We start from the raw sequence: 17,773 nt of genomic DNA on the forward strand, positions 1-17,773 counted from the left end.
TTGAAATGTGACCTTCAATATTGGAAGTGGGCCTAGTGAGAGGTACTTGGGTTAGTGGAGTGGATCCCTTTTGAATGGCTTGGTGCCATCCCTATAGTAATGAGTGAATTCTCACTCTGGTAGTTCACATGACAGCTGTTTGTTTAAAAGAACCTGGAACCTGCACTCACCACGGTCCCTCTCTCAACATGTGACATGTTGGCTCCCCATAATGTTCTGTCATGATTGTAAGCTTTCTGAGGCCCCCAACAAAAGTATTCATAGATACCCACACTATGCAAAAAAGTAAGGAGGAGGGACTCCTCCTTGACTCATACCACAAAGTCAGTATCATCCTAATACCAAAACTGGCAAATATACCACAAACAAAGACAACTACAGGCAAATATTTCTAACGAACATAGATGGAAAATGTTTACCTAAATACTAGCAAACCTAATCTAATAGCACATCAAAAAGATAATTTATCACAATAAAATGAGCTTTACTCTTGAGATGCAAGGATAGTTCAATACTTGCAAATCAGTAAATATTATTAATCATACAAAGAGAATAAAAACAAAAACCATATGAACATTTTAATAGATGCTGAAAAAGCTTTCAAGAAAATCCAACATTGTTTTATGATAAAAACCCTCAACAACTATGTATCAAAGGCACATATCTCAAAATAATAAAAACCATCTATGACAAGCTCACATCCAACATCACACTCAATAGAAAAGCGTTGGAAGCATTCTCCCTAAGAACTGTAATAAGATGAAGGTATCCACTCCCACTACTCCTATTCAACATAGTATTGGAACTCTTAGAGCAATCAGACAAGAGAAATAGATAAAAGGCACACAAATTTAAATTAAAAAAAAGTGGAAGTGAAATTATCTCTGCTCACTGATTATATTATTTTATACTGAGAAAACCCTAAAGACCCCTCCAAAAGACATAGGTTTAATAAATGACTTCATTTGAGTCTCAGGATACAAAATTAATGTACAGAAATCAGTAGCATTTCCATACACCGGTAATGTTCAAGTAGAAAACCAAATAAAAAACACAATGCAATTTACAATAGCCATTCAAAAAAAAAAAAAAACTAGGAATACATCTAACTAGGGAGGTAAGATGTCTCTAGAAAAAGAATTACAAAAAGCTGATGAAAGAAATGATAGGTGTCATACACAAACAGAAAAACATTCTATGGTCATTAATTTGAAGAATTAATATAGATAAAATGTCCATATTCCCCAAAGCAATCTACAAATTTGATGCCATTCCTATCAAATTACCAATGTCATGTTTAAAATGATGAAAAAAATCAGTTCTAAATTCATATGGAACCAAAATAGTGTCCGAATAGTCAAAGCAATCCTAGGTAAAAAGACAAAGTCAGAGGCATCACATTACTTGTCTTCAAACTATACTATAAGGCTATTACCAAAATAGTATAGTACTGGTACAAAAATAGACACATAGACAAATGGAACAGAATAGAAAACCCAGAAATAAAGCCACATGTCTACAACCAACTTATCTTTTACAAAGTTGACAAAAAGAATAAATTAGGAAAGGCTAGCCTATTTAATAAATGCTGCTGGGATAGCTGTCTAGCCATACATAGAAGAATAAAACCGGATGGCTATATTTCACTATATACAATAATTACCTCAAGATAGATTAAACTTTTAAACATAAGGCCACAAACTATAAGAATCCTAGAAGAAAACCTAAGAAAAAGTCTTCTGGACATTGGCCTCTGCAAATAATTTATGGCTAAGACCTCCAAAAACAAATGCAACAAACCAAAATTTGACAATGTGGGCTTAATTAAACTTAAGAGCTTCTGCACAGTGAAAGAAATATCAACAGTGTAAACCAACAACTTACAAAATGGGAAAAATATTTGCAAACTATACATCTGACAAAGGACTAATACCAACAATCTATAAGGAAATTAAATAATTCAAAAAGAAAAAAATGCAAATAACCACATTAAAAAGTGTGCAAAGGACATGAAAAGATACTTCTCACAAGAAGACATCCCAGTAACCAACAAACATATGGAAAAGAAATCATTCTACCAAAAAGACACATGCACTGGTATGTTCACCACAGGACTAGTTGCAATAGCAAAGACATGATATCAACGTAGGTGCCCATCAACAGTGGATTAGATAGAGAAAATGTGGAACATATACAGCATATAATGCTATGTAGCTGTGAAAAAGAATTAAATCGGGTCCTTGCAGCAACATGGATATAATTGCAGACCATTACGTTAAGCAAATTAATGCAGAAACAAAAAACCAAATACCTCCTCTTCTAACTTCTAAGTGGGATTCAAACAATAGTTACAAATAGACATAAATGTGGAAACAACAGACACAAAGGAATCCAAAAGCAGTGAGGAAGCACAAGGAGCAAGGGTTGAAAAATGCCTGTTTCATACTATGTTCATTATTTGGGTGAGGGGTTCAATAGAAGTGCAAACGTCAGCATTACATAATATATCCATGTAACAAAACTGCACATATATCTTCTGAATCTATTTTAAAAAATCCTGCATTTTAACTTCCTTTGGGAAGTTTATGTGACTGTCATTTGTCAGTGTAATGACAAGGGCATTAGTAATGTCAAAGATCATTCTCAGTATTAAATGATTATATCTACATTTGCTTTTTGCTGCAGGGAAAAATTGGCTGTTTTACTATTAATATATTTATTTTTAAATAACAAATTTGTTTAGTGTAGAAAAAAAATCTGTGTTTAAAATGAATATTCATGATTTTAGCCCTCTTTATTAATGCATGCTTTTATTTACCTAAGTTAGTTATGTTTGGCTCAGTGTACAATTATATTTATGCCTAATTTTGGGAAGCTTGGGCTATTTGCACGTGGATATAAAATCAATTTATGAACTGTTGGCTATAAAAGTACAAAAAAGACAACTTATTACATATTTCCATAGATGCTAGAAAATCTATACTACATACGTAAAATTGAATGAGGAAATTTGCTATAACCAAGAGGATGTAAAATGTTTTTACCTTAACCAAACATGGCATCAACCATAACTGTTTAAAAACATAAAACATCCTCTTAAAAGCTCTTTCCCAAATTGATTTCCATGGGTTTCTTTCTTGTGTGATAGTATGTATTTCAAGATACAATGAACCACATCATTCAAAGTAAAATTCAACTTCAATTAATGACATTTCCTCCCTTCGAGTCCTAAACTTGTAATGCCTACATTGAATTATATACAATATTTGAATTATGTTATTCTTTCCTGTATTGAAATCTTATATTTATGGAGTTAACTGTCTCAGGGTTCTTGTGATTCATTATGGAATTTTCTCTTATTTAGCTTCTGTAGTCTAACAAAAATTCAATCAGGTATGGTATTCAGTTGAATTCCTTGATTCTAGAAATCAAATTTTAAGGGTAACTTGTTTTAAGAGCCATTTTGAAAGTGCCCGGAGGGAGCAGCCAAGATGGCCATGGAAGGAACAGCCAAGATGACTGAATAGAAACAGCTTCGTTCTGCGGCTCCAACTGAGAAGAATGAAAACAGAGAGTGAATTCTGCTTCTTCAATGTAAATATCAAGGTTCTGTCATTGGGACTGTCTAGGAAGTTGGAGAGACCCCCAGAGAGTGAGAAAAAGCAGGGTGGAGTGAGGGCCCACCAGAGCTGCATTGGGCAAAGGGATCTCCCTCCCCCAGACGAGAGAGACAGTGAGGTATTGTGCTACCCTACCCTGAAAACTACGCATTTCCAAAGGGTCTTTGCAACCCATGAAAGAGGAGGTCCCCTCGTGAGCCCATGTCACCAGTGCCTTGGGTCCCAAGCACAGATGTATGCAGACTCATGGTGGCTGCTCGAGCGTGCAGAAGCTCAGGCAGGCACTGAAACACAGAAGTTTTTGCATACTCTGGCTCAGGGAACTGCGGTGAGGCAGGAGATCTGTCCACTCCTGTGGGAAGCGGGCTGAAGCTAGGAAGTCAAGTGGCCTCTGTCAGTGGGCCCCACTCCCACTGAACCCCACAAGATAAAACCCACTGGCTTGGAATCTCCATTGGCCAGCTCGGCAAGCTGGAGACTGCCTAAGAAGACTGAGTTCTCAGGAGGAGGAGCGGCCATCATCTCTGTGGCTTCAGTTGACCATTTTCCCCTGCTGCAGGTGCCAGTGAGACTGGGCAATTTGGACCAGGAGCAATTCTACACAGTGCAGCACAGTGGCTGTGACAGTTTGTGGCCCGACTGCTTATTTAAGCGGGACCCTGACCCATTCCTCCTCCCCAGGTGGGGCCTCCTTGCAGGATTTTCAGCATCCCCAGCCAGGGATTTATGGACAGATCTCTGATCTCCTGGAGAGGAGAGGTGGCTGTAGTACTGTGGATCAGCAGATCTTAGTCTTTTCTGCCTACCAGCTCTGGAGAGTCAGGGCAGCCTGAACGAGGAGGATTCCCCCCAGTGCAGCAAAAGTGTCCCACCAAGGGGCAGCCAGACTGCTTATTTAAGTGGGTCCATGATCCCATTTCTCTTTACTGGGTGAGACCTTCCCAACAGAGGTCTCCAGACACCTCATACAGGAGCCTTCTGGGCAGCATCAGGTTGGTACCCCTCTGGGACAGAGCTCCCAGAGGAAGAAGCAGGCTGCCATCTTTGTTGTTCTGCAGCCTCCACTGGTTATACCTTCAGGGTTAGGAGGGACGCAGGGAAATAGGGTCTGGAGTGGACCTCCAGCAAACCACTGTCAGCCCTACAGAAGAGAGGCCTGATTGCTAAAAGAAAAACAAACCAAAAGCAACAACAACAACCAACACCCCACAAAAACCCCATCCAAAGGTCAGCAGCCTTAATGTTCAAAGGTAGATAAACCAATGAAGATGAGAAAGAATCAATGCAAAAAAGCTAGAAACTCAAAAACCTCTTCTCCTCCAAATGAGTGCAACACATCTTCAGCAAGGTCACAGAACTAGGATGAGGCAGAGAAGGATGAATTGACAGAATTAGGCTATAGAAGATGGGTAATAATGAACAAATGAACATTGCTGAGCTAAAGGAGTATGTTCTAACCCATTGCAAAGAAGCTAAGAACCATAACAAAACACTACAGGAGCTACCAGAATAACCATTTTAGATAGAAACATAAATTACCTGATGAAGCTAAAAAAACACAACATGAGAACTTCACAGTGTAAACACAAGTATCGAATAGACTGAGCAGAACAAAGGATATCAGAGCTTGAGGACTATCTGGGTGAAATAAGGCAGGCAGACAATATTAGAGAAAAAATAATGAAAAGGAATGAACAGAACCTTTGAGAACTGTGGAATTATGTTAAAGGACCAAACCTATAATTGATTTGGGTACTTGAAAGAGATGGGGAGAATGGAACCAAGTTGGAAAACACACTTTAGGATATCATCCAGAAGAACTTCCCCAACGTAGAAAGACAGGCCAACATTCAAATTCCGGAAATACAGAGGACACCACTAAGATACTCCATGAGAAGATCAACCCCAAGAAACATAATCATCAGATTCTCTAAGGTCGAAATGAAGGAAAAAATGTTAAGGGCAGACAGAGAGAAAGTCCATGTCACCTATAAAGGGAAACCCATCAGACTAACAACTGTGGGAACCCTACAAGCTAGAAGAGATCAGGGGACAATATTCAACATTCTTAAAGAAAAGAATTTCCAATCTAAAATTTCACATTTGGCCAAACTAAGCTTTATAAGTGAAGGAGAAATAAAATCTTCTAGACAAGCAAATGCTGAGGGAATTCGTCACCACCAGGCTTGCCTTGCAAGAGCTCCTGAAGGAAGCACGAAATATGGAAAGGAAAAACCATTACTAGCCACTACAAAAACACACTGAAGTACACAGACCAATGACACTATGGAGCAACTACATAAACAAGACTGCAAAATAACCAGTTAGCATCATGATGACAAGATCAAATTCACACGTAACAATATTAACCTTAAATGTAAATGAGCTAAATGCTTTAATTAAAAAACACAGAATGGCAAGCTGGATAAGGAGTCAAGATTAGTGTGCTGTATTCAAGAGACCCATGATCCAATGCAAAGGCACATATAGACTCAAAATAAAGGGATGAAGGAAAATTTACCAAGCAAATGGAAAATAGAAAAAATTGCAGGGGTTACAATCCTAGTTTATGATAAAACAGACTTTAAACAAACAAAGATTTTTAAAAAGGACAAAGAAAGGCACTACATAATGGTAAAGGGGTCAAGTCAACAAGAACTAACAATCTTAAATATATATTGCACCCAATACAGGAGCACCCAGATTCATAAAACAAGTTCTTAGAGATCTAAAAAGAGACTTAGACTCCTACACAATGGTAACGGGAGACTTTAAAACCCCACTGTCAATATTAGACAGATCATCGAGACAGAAAATTAACAAACATATTTAGGACTTGAACTGAGCTGTGGATCAAGTGGACCTGATAGATATCTACAGAACTCTCCACCCCAAAACAACAGAATATACATTCTTCTCAGCACCACATGGCACTTAATCTAAAACTGATCACATAATTGGAAGTAAATCACTCCCCAGCAAATAAAAAATAATTGAAATCATAACAAATACTCTCTCAGATCACAGCACAATCAAATTAGAACTCAAGATTAAGAAAGTCACTCAAAACCACACAACTACGTGGATTGAAAAACCTGTTCCTGGATGACTTCTGGGTAAGTAATGAATGAAATTAAGGCAGAAATAAAGAAGTTCTATGAAACTAATGAGACCAAGGAGACAATGTATCAGAATCTCTGGGACACAACTAAAGCAGTGTTAAGAGGAAAATTTATAGCACTAGATGCCCACATCGAACAGCTAGAGAGATCTCAAATCGACATCGTAACATCACAACTAAAGGAACTAGATAGCCAAGAGCAAACAAACCCCAAAGCAAGCAGAAGACAAGAAGTAACCAAGTTCAGAATGGAACTGAAGGAGATAGAGGCATGAAAAACCTTTCAATAAATCAATGAATTCAGCAGCTGGTTTTCTGAAAGTTAGTAAAATAGACCACTAGCTAGACTAATACAAAAAAAGAGAGAAGAATCAAATAGACACAATAAAAAATGACAAAGGGGATATCTGACTCCACAGAAATACAAACAACCATCAGAGAATACTATAAATACTTCTTTGGAAACAAACTAGAAAATCTAGAAGAAACAGACAAATTCCTGGACATCTACACCTTCCCAAGACTAGAACAGAAATAAGTTGAATCCCTGAATAGACCAATAACAAGTTCTGAAATTGAAGAAGTAATAAATTGCCTCCTAACCAAAAAAAGCCTAGGACCAGATGGATTTATAGCTGACCAGAGGTACAAAGAAGAGCAGATACCCTTTCTTCAGAAGCAATTCTAAACAATTGAAAAGGAGGGACTTGTCCCTGACTCCTTTTTTGAGGCCAGCATCATTCTGATACCAAAACCTGAGATAAAACAAAAAAAAGAAAACTTCAGGCCGATACCCCTGATGAACACTGAGGCAAAAATTCTCAATAAAATACTGGCAAACAAAATCCAGCAGCACATCAAAAAGCTTATCCACCATGATCAATTTGGCTTTATCCCTGGGGATGCAAGGCTGATTCAACATACACAAATCAATAAACATAATTCATCAAAAAAACAGAACTAAAGACAAAAACCACATGTCAGTAGATGTAGAAAAAGGCCTTTAATAAAATTCAACATCCCTACATGCTAAAAACACTCAATAAACTAGGTATCAAAGGAGCATATCTCAAAATAATTAGAGCCATTTATGAAAAACTGATAGCCGATATCATACAGAAACCTGGAAGCATTCCCCTTGAAAACTGGCACAAGACAAGGATGCCCTCTGTCACCACTCCTATTCAACATAGTATTGGAAGTTCTCAGTAGGGCAATCAGGCAAGAGAAAGAAATAAAGGGTATTCAAGTGGGAAGAGAGAAAGTGAAATTGTCCTTGTTTGCAGATGACATAATCCTATATCTAGAAAACCCCATTGTCTCAGCCCCAATGCTTCTTAAGCTGATAAGCAACTTCAGGAAATTCTCAGGATACAAAATGAATGGGTAAAAGTCACAAGCATTTCTACACCAACAATGAACAAGCAGAGAGCCAAATCATGAATGAAACTCCATTCACAATTGCTACAAAGAGAACAGAATACCTAGGAATACTAATAACAAGGGCAGTAAAGGACCTGTTCAAAGAGAACTACACAGCATTGCTAAAGGAAATCAGAGAGGACACAAACAAATGGAAAAACATTCCATGCTTATGGATAGGAAGAATCAATAACATGAAAATGACCATATTGCCCAGAGTGATTTATAGATTTAATGCTATTCCCATTAAACTATCATTGACATTCTTCACAGAATTTGAAGAAACTATTTTAATATTCATACAGAACCAAAAAAGAGCTCATATAGCCAAGTCAATCTTAGGCAAAAACTGGAGACATCACGCTATCCATCTTCAAACTATACTACAAGGCTACAGTAACCAAAACAGCATGGTACTGGTACAAAAACAGACACATAGACCAATGGAACAGCATAGAGATCTCAGAAATAAGACCACACATCTACAACAATCTGATCTTTGACAAACTTGATAAAAACAACCAATGGGGAAAGGATTACCTATTTAATAACTGGTGCTTGGAGAACTGGCTAGCCATATGCAGAAAATTGAAACTGGACTCCTTTCTTACACTCTATATAAAAATTAACTCAAGATGGATTAAATACTTAAATGTAAAACCCAAAACTATAACTATCCTAGAAGAAAATCTGGACAACACTATTCAGGAGATAAGCATGGGCAAATATTTCATGACAAAAATGTCAAAAGCAATTGCAACAAAAGCAAAAAAAGTGACAAATGGTATATAATTAAACTAAAGAGTTTATGCACAGCAAAAGAAACTATCATCAGAATGTACAGGCAACCTGCAGAGTGGGAGAAAATTTTTCAATCTATCCAACTGACAAAGATCTAATATCCAGAATCTACAAGGAACTTAAATTTACAAGAAAAATGAAACAACCCCATTAAAAAGTGGGCAAAGGACATGAACAGACACTTCTCAAAAGAAGACATTTATGCAGCCAACAAACATGAAAAAAAGCTCATTATCACAAACTACAATGAGATACCATCTCATGCACGTCAGAATGGCGAATATTAAAGTCAAGAAACAGGTGTTGGTGAGGTTGCAGAAAAACAGGAGTGCTTTTACACTGTTGGCAGGACTGTAAACTAGGCCAGCCATTGTGGAAGAGGGTGTGGCAATTTCTCAAAGATCTAGAACCAGAAATACCATTTGACTCAGCAATCTCATTACTGGGTATATACCCCCCAAAATATAAATCATTCTATTACATTGTATATTCATTGCAGCACTATTCCCAATAGCAAAGACATGAAATCAACCCAAATGCCCATCACTGATAGACTGGATAAAGAAAATGTGGTTTATATACACCATGGAATACTAGCAGCCACAAAAAGGAATGAGATCATGTCCTTTGCAGGGACATGGGTGGAGCTCAAAACCATTATCCTCAGCAATCTAATGCAGGAACAGAAAACCAAACTTCGCATGTTCTCACTTATAAGTGGGAGCTGAATAGTGAGAACACATGGAGACAGAGAGGGGAACAACACACACTGAGGCCTGTCTGGGCTCATGGAAGGGAAAGCATCAGGAAAAATAGCTAATGCATGCTGGGCTTAATACCTAGGTGATGGGTTGATAGGTGCAACAAACCACCATGGCACACATTTACCTATGTAACAAACCTGCATATACTGCACTGGCATCCCAGAACTTAACATAAAAATAATTTTCTTTTAAAAAAAGAAGATGTCTAATTTTTATTTTATATGCAATTATTATGAGAATTTGAGGAAAAATGTTCCTGTTTCAAATACTGTATATATATATTTTTTTCTCCATTTTTCTTAACATAAAATTTATATGGGCCTACTATTATGCATATATTTTTATGTTTTCAGTTATACTTTTGTTAAATACATCTAAAATTAAATGAATTATTTAGGGGAAAACTTAATTTTGGTAGGTCAATCTTCTCTCTAGTCAGCACTGTCAAACAGAAATACAATGCTAACTAGATATGTAATTTTAAATTTTCTCATAGCTATATTAGAAATTAAATGTATATCTAAAATTTATATTTTAAATATCAAGCAATGTAAAATATTAGTGTAATATTATGCATTAATTTTTAGTCCTATCTTCAAAATATAGTATGTTTTTACCCTTTTTAGCACATCTCAATTCAGACTACCTCCATTTTAAATCCTGAATAGCCATATTTGGAATAATCACTATATTAGGCAGAGCAGCTATAGACTGCAAGATAAAAACTGAGTGAAATCTGATACTATTCTAAGAACTTCTATCATCACACCGTTATCCAAAGCATGCCTTATACTTACATTCAGATCTAGCAGGATTATATAGGACACTTACATCAATCATGGACATCTGGGGTTAATCCCTTAGGCTTTCCTTTGTTCTAAATGTTTTCTCCAAAATTGATTTCTTGGTTTACATTCTTTGAATACCAATCTCTCTTTTAGTCACCAGTTTGTTGTCTCTGCTTTTCACTTAGGATAAGTCATAGACTTAAGGCAGGTGAATAGGCCTGGATTGTATTCTACAAATCTGTTTTTCTTCTTATATAAAACACTATAATGAAATGGTCATAGTATCATAGAAATTCTAAAGAAAAAATACACAATATATAAATAATCATGAGTTTTGGCTAGGCAAGGTAGCTCATGCCTATAATCCCAGCACTTTGGGAGGCTTAGGTGGGTGGATCACTTGAGGCCAGGAGTTTGAGACTAGCCTGGCCAACAAAGCAAAATTCCATATCTACTAAAAATGCAAAAATTAGCCAGGCTTTGTGACACGTGTGCCTCTAATCCCAGCTACTCGAGAGGCTGAGGCACGAGAATTGCTTGAACCTAGGAGATGGAGGCTGCAGTGAGCTGAGATTGTGCTACTGCACTCCAGTCTGGGCAACAGAGTGAGACTCACTCTCAAAAAATAAATAAATGAATAAGATAAATAAGTAAATATATAAATAAGTAAATAATGATGAGTTAGCATTTTATGTCTATGTAATAGCAAAAATTCCAATAAAGTTTGGAGCCTTGATTTTAGTTAATTAAAGTATGTTCAAGTCTTTTCAAAATGTAAAATATTATATTATTTTTATTAAAATATATTAGGATGTGTAGTACATTATGGTAATTATCGACTTATTATAATTAGAAGTATATGTTACTTTTGTACTACAGATTAGTGATTGCTTATTAAATATACATTTAACCATTTAGCACATTGACAAACAAGGTAATCTGTACAGACAAGCCTGATTATGTGAGTTTAATACAAAAAATAAAGCATATTTTACATGGAAAACATAATAATAGAAGGCAAAACTTAAGAACTGCAAATTATGGTGAATTATAATTGGAGTCAGTAAATTTATGTATTTTGATTACAAATTACTAAAACAACTGTGAAGAAATATGGTAGGCAAGAGATGGCCAACAATTCTTTCATTTACTCATTTGTTATTGCTTTGTCTTACATTGCTATATGTTGAAAAAATATTATTGAAAAATTGAAGCCTTTAATATTATAAATCAAATACATTAATCAAACATAATACTTTGAAGAAATTTTGATGTCTGGTTATGTTTGCTATGGAGAAGCACAAACTGTTGGTAATTTTTGTTAGTGTTAAAGTCTCAGGGGGCTCCATTTAGCATGAAGAATTAGTAGATTATTAGGATAAGTTCAGAAAAGCATTCAGTGAAAGGTGTAAGCATTTACAAAATAGAGTAAGCAACTCTGTATCATGATATGACTAATATTATTAACTGTACAATTCCTCACTTCTCACATTCCCCCCACATCCCTGTATCAAAATCTGTTGCCAGGTAGCGTCATAGCTTCTTCCACTGAAGAAGAAAGTATATATTTCCACTCCTTGACTTTTAGATTGGCTATGAAACTTGTTGCAGACAATAGAATGTTCATGGCATGATATGATCAAATGCTTAAAGATTCCTTGTGTATTTAGGATTCTTGCTGTGTAGCACCATCATTTTCAGGGGATGAACATACCTGGGCAACTTGTTTGTCTTTTAAGGAGTATGAGTAGCATGTAAAACAGACATAATTTAAGCCTATATCAGTCGACCTTGAAATAACTTGAAGACTTGTGAGCTAAATAAATGCTTTGTCATATTGCAGAATACTACTAATAATAAATGATAGCTAATTTTATTAAATGCAAACTAATTTTAGTGATGGAAAGTGAGAAAACTTTTGGGGGTGAACAATATGTTCATTCTCTTGATTTTACTGATGGCTTCACAGGTGTGATAATATGTAAACATTTATCAAATTGTACTCTAAAAATGTGCAGTTTGTTTTATGTTAATTCTAGCTCAATAAAACTATTAAAATGCTTATTGTCATATGTGCAGAGTTTAGGGTGGTTAACCAGCATGTTGTAGCCATAGTTTGAATAATTACTTTGTTCTATACGTAGGAGCTGTACCATATCTTACCTTTGTTACATGATGATGGTTTTAATACTAAAGGAACATAATACTTTCAGCATAATTTGGAATAATAATATAATTTTCCTATGCCTATTGATATGGTTTGACTCCACCCAAATCCCATCTTGAATTATAGTTTCTATAATCCTGACGTGTGGTGGGAGAGGCCCAGTAGGAGGTAATTGAATCATGGGGGCAGTTACCCCCATGCTGCTGTTCTTACAAGATCTGGTGGTTTTATAAGGGGCTTTTCCCCCTTTTGCTCAGCCCTTCTCCTTCCTGCCATCACGTGAAGAAGGATGTGTTTGCTTCTCCTTCTGCCATAATTATGTTTCCTGAGGCCTCCCTAGCTATGTGGAACTGTGAGTCAATAAAATCGCTTTCCTTTATGAATTACTCAGTCTCAGAAAGTCCTATATATCAGTGCGAGAACATGCTAATGTACCTATATAAGTAATATTAGATGTCATTTGTTGGTTAAACAAATATTTATAAATTAATAGCTTTGTTCTAGGCTTGGCTCTAGGCTCTGGGGAAATAAAGTGAATAAAAAAGTCAAAACACTCATTTTGTCTACATATAACTTAAATTCTCATGGGTAGAAGAAAACAAATATGAGATTAATATTTTATTTTTCTCTCCAAATTTTATTTTAGCTTCAGAGGTCACATGTGCAGGTTTGTTACATGGGCAAATTGCATGTCACAGAGGTATGGTATACATACAGATTATCTCCTTACCTAGATAATAGGTATAGTATCTTGTGAAAGGAAAATAAATCTTGGTGCCACCAAATCACTAAATTAAAGTAAAAAGTAAAGCTGGGAACTTCTTAGGGCCAACCTACCTCCCATTCTATTCAATATCACCTCTCTGCTCACTGAGATAAATGCATATCTGATTGCCTGTGTTGTAGAGGTTAATCAGAAACTCAAAAGAATGCAACAATTTGTCTCTTATCTACCTATGATCTGGAAGCCTTGGTCCTGCTTTGAGTCTTCCTGCCTCTGCTTTGAGATGTTCCACCTTTCCAGGCCAAACCAATATTCACCTTGCATATGTTGATTGATGTCTCATGTCTCCCTAGAATGTATAAAAACAAACTGTGCTCTGACTACCTTGGGCACGTGTCCTCAGGACCTCCTGAGGTTGTGTCACAGACATGTGTCCTCAACCTTGGCAAAATAAACTTTCTAAATTAACTGAGACCTGTCGCAAGTTTTCAAGGTTCACAACCATCCTTGCCCTCTTCCAACCCTTCAATGCCAAGTAGGCCCCAGTATCTATTATTCCCTCTTTGTGGGAATTGTATCTTCTTCAGTAGTTGGACAATCAAGATGTCTTCTTACAGCAAAGTTTGAATGAAATTCAGAATATATTTATTGTTCAAGAAACCTTTACTAAGCACCTATTTATACTAAGCAATATAAAGATGAGGAATGATTCAGAGGTATTCATGTTGAAATATTTAAAACACAGGCATAAAACCAAAATAAAATAATTTCAATTATTAAAAAAGGAATAATGGCTTCAGATATCTTCAGGAGGTAAATAATTAATTAAAACCTGTGAAAATACACAGATATGAGGTTGTGGGGGATAGTACTGACAATGATCTCACTTGCACATGCCCCAGTTACAGGCATTCTCATTCACTCTTTAAAAAAAGTATCCAATCTCTTCTAAACACCACACACTTGTATGTTAAATACAGGCCGTGAATTTCCAGTCTTTAACCTGTGACAGTATTGTTTAAATGTTCATGTATTTAAATTAGCTCTGAGATAATTTCAAGTAGAGGGTTCAATCTCAATGACTTATAAAACAAAAACTTAATCATTCTTCATGTAAAACCCATGGCAGAATTCTTAGTTGGGTAGTTTTTGTACTTGCTATCTTTTAGATAAGCCTAAGGGACCTTGTTTCAATAGTCTCAAAATCCATTCCTAAGCAAATTATTCTAGTTCCCATTGGTACAAATTAGTCACAGCCTGCAGTTATTTGGTGAATAATCACTTTCCTCCCATGTGGTGACAGTATTACTTTCATCAGGCTCTGCCATTACCTATCAATCATAGTCTAGAACCAATGAGGAGAGATACAGGCAGGTCTTCAGGGGGATAAGAATCATCTTTTCAGATTTTCGACTTAAATGAAGCTTTTGTATAGTCTTCAGGCCATAGAAACCAGCTATAGTTTAGCAAGAAATAGTAGGAATTTTAATCTCATGGTGTTCATATTAATTTGGGGGCTTAAATTATTATGCATTTATATGTCTGTATTAAAATATCTCATGTACCCCATAAATATATATACCTACAATGTACCTATAAAAATGGAAATTAAAAAAAATTATGGATTTACAGTCTCAAACATATCCAGCCCAAATGTACCATCCTAGGCCTCAAAGGTCCTATTTCATTATCATTTTCCTGACTTTTGAGTTGGAGATCTGCAATAGTTACTAATAATTTTGTCTCCCTTCTAATTCTTGCACATTTAATATGAAATATTTTGCTTGACTTTAAGCACAGTCTGTCCTTCAGTTATGGTCCCATTAAACACTGCTTCTACAGCTATTGCATAAGCTAGTGTATTCCTAAAATCTATATTCCACCTTGATTCACCACAGGTCAGTTTTAGTAATTCTGATACTATAGCATACAGACATTTATCACTGTTTCATCTGGGACATGAGATCCTCATTAATATCTGCTCAGAAAGTAGACTGGGCCCGGTGGCTCTTGAGGTCAGGAGTTTGAGATGAGCCTGGTCAACATGGTAAAACCCATCTCTACTACGTATTACAAAAATGAGTGGGGCGTGGTGGCAGGCACCTGTAATACCAGCTATTTGGGATGCTGAGGCAGGAGATTCACTTGAACCCGGGACATAGAGGTTACAGTGAGCCAAGATCATGCCACTGCACTCTAGTCTGGGAGACAGAGTGAGCCTTTGTCTCAAAAAATGAAAAATCTGCTCAGAAAGTGATCAATTTCTGGCTGGTCACGGTAGCTCATGCCTGTAATCTCAGCACTTTGGGAGGCCAAGGTAGGCAGACTACCTGAGGTCGGGAGTTTGAGACCAGCCTGACCAACATTGAGAAACCCCGTCTCTACAAAAAATACAAAAAATTGGCTAGGTGTGGTGGCACATGCCTGTAATCCCAGCTACTCGGGAGACTGAAGTAGGAGAATCATTTGAATCCTGGAGGCGGAGGTTGCAGTGAGCTGAGATCACGCCATTGCACTCCAGCCTGGGCAACAAGAGCGAAAACTCCGTCTCCAAAAAAAGGAAAAAAACAGAAAGACAGTAATCCAATTCTGCTAAATCTATGCATGCATGGGTTCTACTTCCTAGGAATATTGCCAGTGTCAGCTATTTTAAGATATATTTCCCCAGCTAGAGACTGAAATAAGTTTTTATGTTCCAATCTAGTAGTTATTTAGAAGGTAATAGGTAAGTGGAAAAGTGATAAAAGTTTGATGAAAGCCAATGTAGTGTGCTTTGTTTAGCAATTTACAACTCTAATCAATTGAGATTTTTGAATTTGGATTTTGTAGTCACTTTCAGCCAAATGTAATCTTAACTAATAGAATCTGTTGTTTGCTATCAAGAGCTCTGACTGCTCAAGTACATTTATTGAGTTTTTTTTTTGTGACAAGCACTGTGCTAAGATATTTATATACACTGTTATTTGATCCCTTAATAGTTCAATGGAAGTGCTGTTATCTGCCTTTTACAGAATATGAATTTGAAGCTCAGAGGATTGCCTCAGGTTCCTTAGGTTACACATTTGTTAAGTGACACTACCACATCTTGAATTCATATCTGTCTGAGTAAAAAAATTCATACCTTGAATACTATAGCACCTGGTATGTGATTTTTACAATAAAAAAATTCATGCTTTTATTGAGATGAAATCTGTATTGCTCTAGCTTAGATTCTTTGTGTACATACAATGCCATTTACTATTGTACCTCTATCTCACCTGAAAGCTTATCAAATACTAGATTGTAAATTGTAAAAATTATATCCCCTAACTCCTCACCGTTATTCTACAGGCAAATGAATTATTTAGTTTCTCTGTTCATTGTTGTTGTTATCTAAATATAAGCATGCTTTAAATTATGTCTTCTAATAACTACTGTCTAGAATAAAATACAAAATTTCCTACATAGACTTTCTATGTGTTATATCATAAGATGATCACCTCGCCTTTCTGGTGGAATATTTATTAGAATAAACATTGAAGCTTTATCAACTTTTGAATCATGTTGAATAAATTTAATTTTTAACCTTTTTAATATTAAATACCATTTAACTAGCTTACTCTATTCTGAATGTATCATGCTTTAGACTTGAGTGTAGAATCTTGCGGTTAACACTGTTTTATGTTGCAAATATTAACTAGTAGTTTTAGGTCTGCCAATATCTCTTTCAATCTTTATCAAATTTATTCTAGAAGCCACTTGGATTTGCTTGCTAGGGATACAACAAATAAAAGAGAAAACTTCATGCCAATATCCCTTATGAATGTGGATGCAAAAATCCTCAACAGAATACCAGAAAACCAAATTCAGCAGCACATCAAAAAGATAATGCACCAATATCAAATAGCATTTATTCCTGTGATGCAAGGTTGGTTCAACATATGAAAATTAGTAAGTGTGATTCATCACATAAACAGAACTGAAAACAAAAATCACATAATTATTTCAATATATGCACAAGAGGCTTTCAATAAAATTTTTATCTTTTTCTATCAGAATGGCTTGGAGTGGGAACAAATAAGAAAGAAGTACCATGTCTGGAAGAAAGTCAGCAAACACACCAAACGTGTTGCCACTTATCATTCTGCTATGGCAGACATTTGTAATCCATCCCTGCACTGGTTCCTACTGAGCTCCTTTTCAGTAACACAATCTTTATCAGCACATTGACCAGAAAGCCACTGCCAGTCAGGGGGTGTTGGTGCCCAAGACATTAAATAGTTTTCTTACTTCAGCACATAATAGGAAATTTGACTTCATTGTAAAGCTTAATGTATCAAAAATATTCCCCACCCTGTGTCCAAGTGCTCTCACATGTACCCTAGAA

Source organism: Pongo abelii, chromosome 8 (assembly GCF_028885655.2).
Source record: "Pongo abelii isolate AG06213 chromosome 8, NHGRI_mPonAbe1-v2.0_pri, whole genome shotgun sequence".
Classification (NCBI taxonomy): Eukaryota; Metazoa; Chordata; class Mammalia; order Primates; family Hominidae; genus Pongo; species Pongo abelii.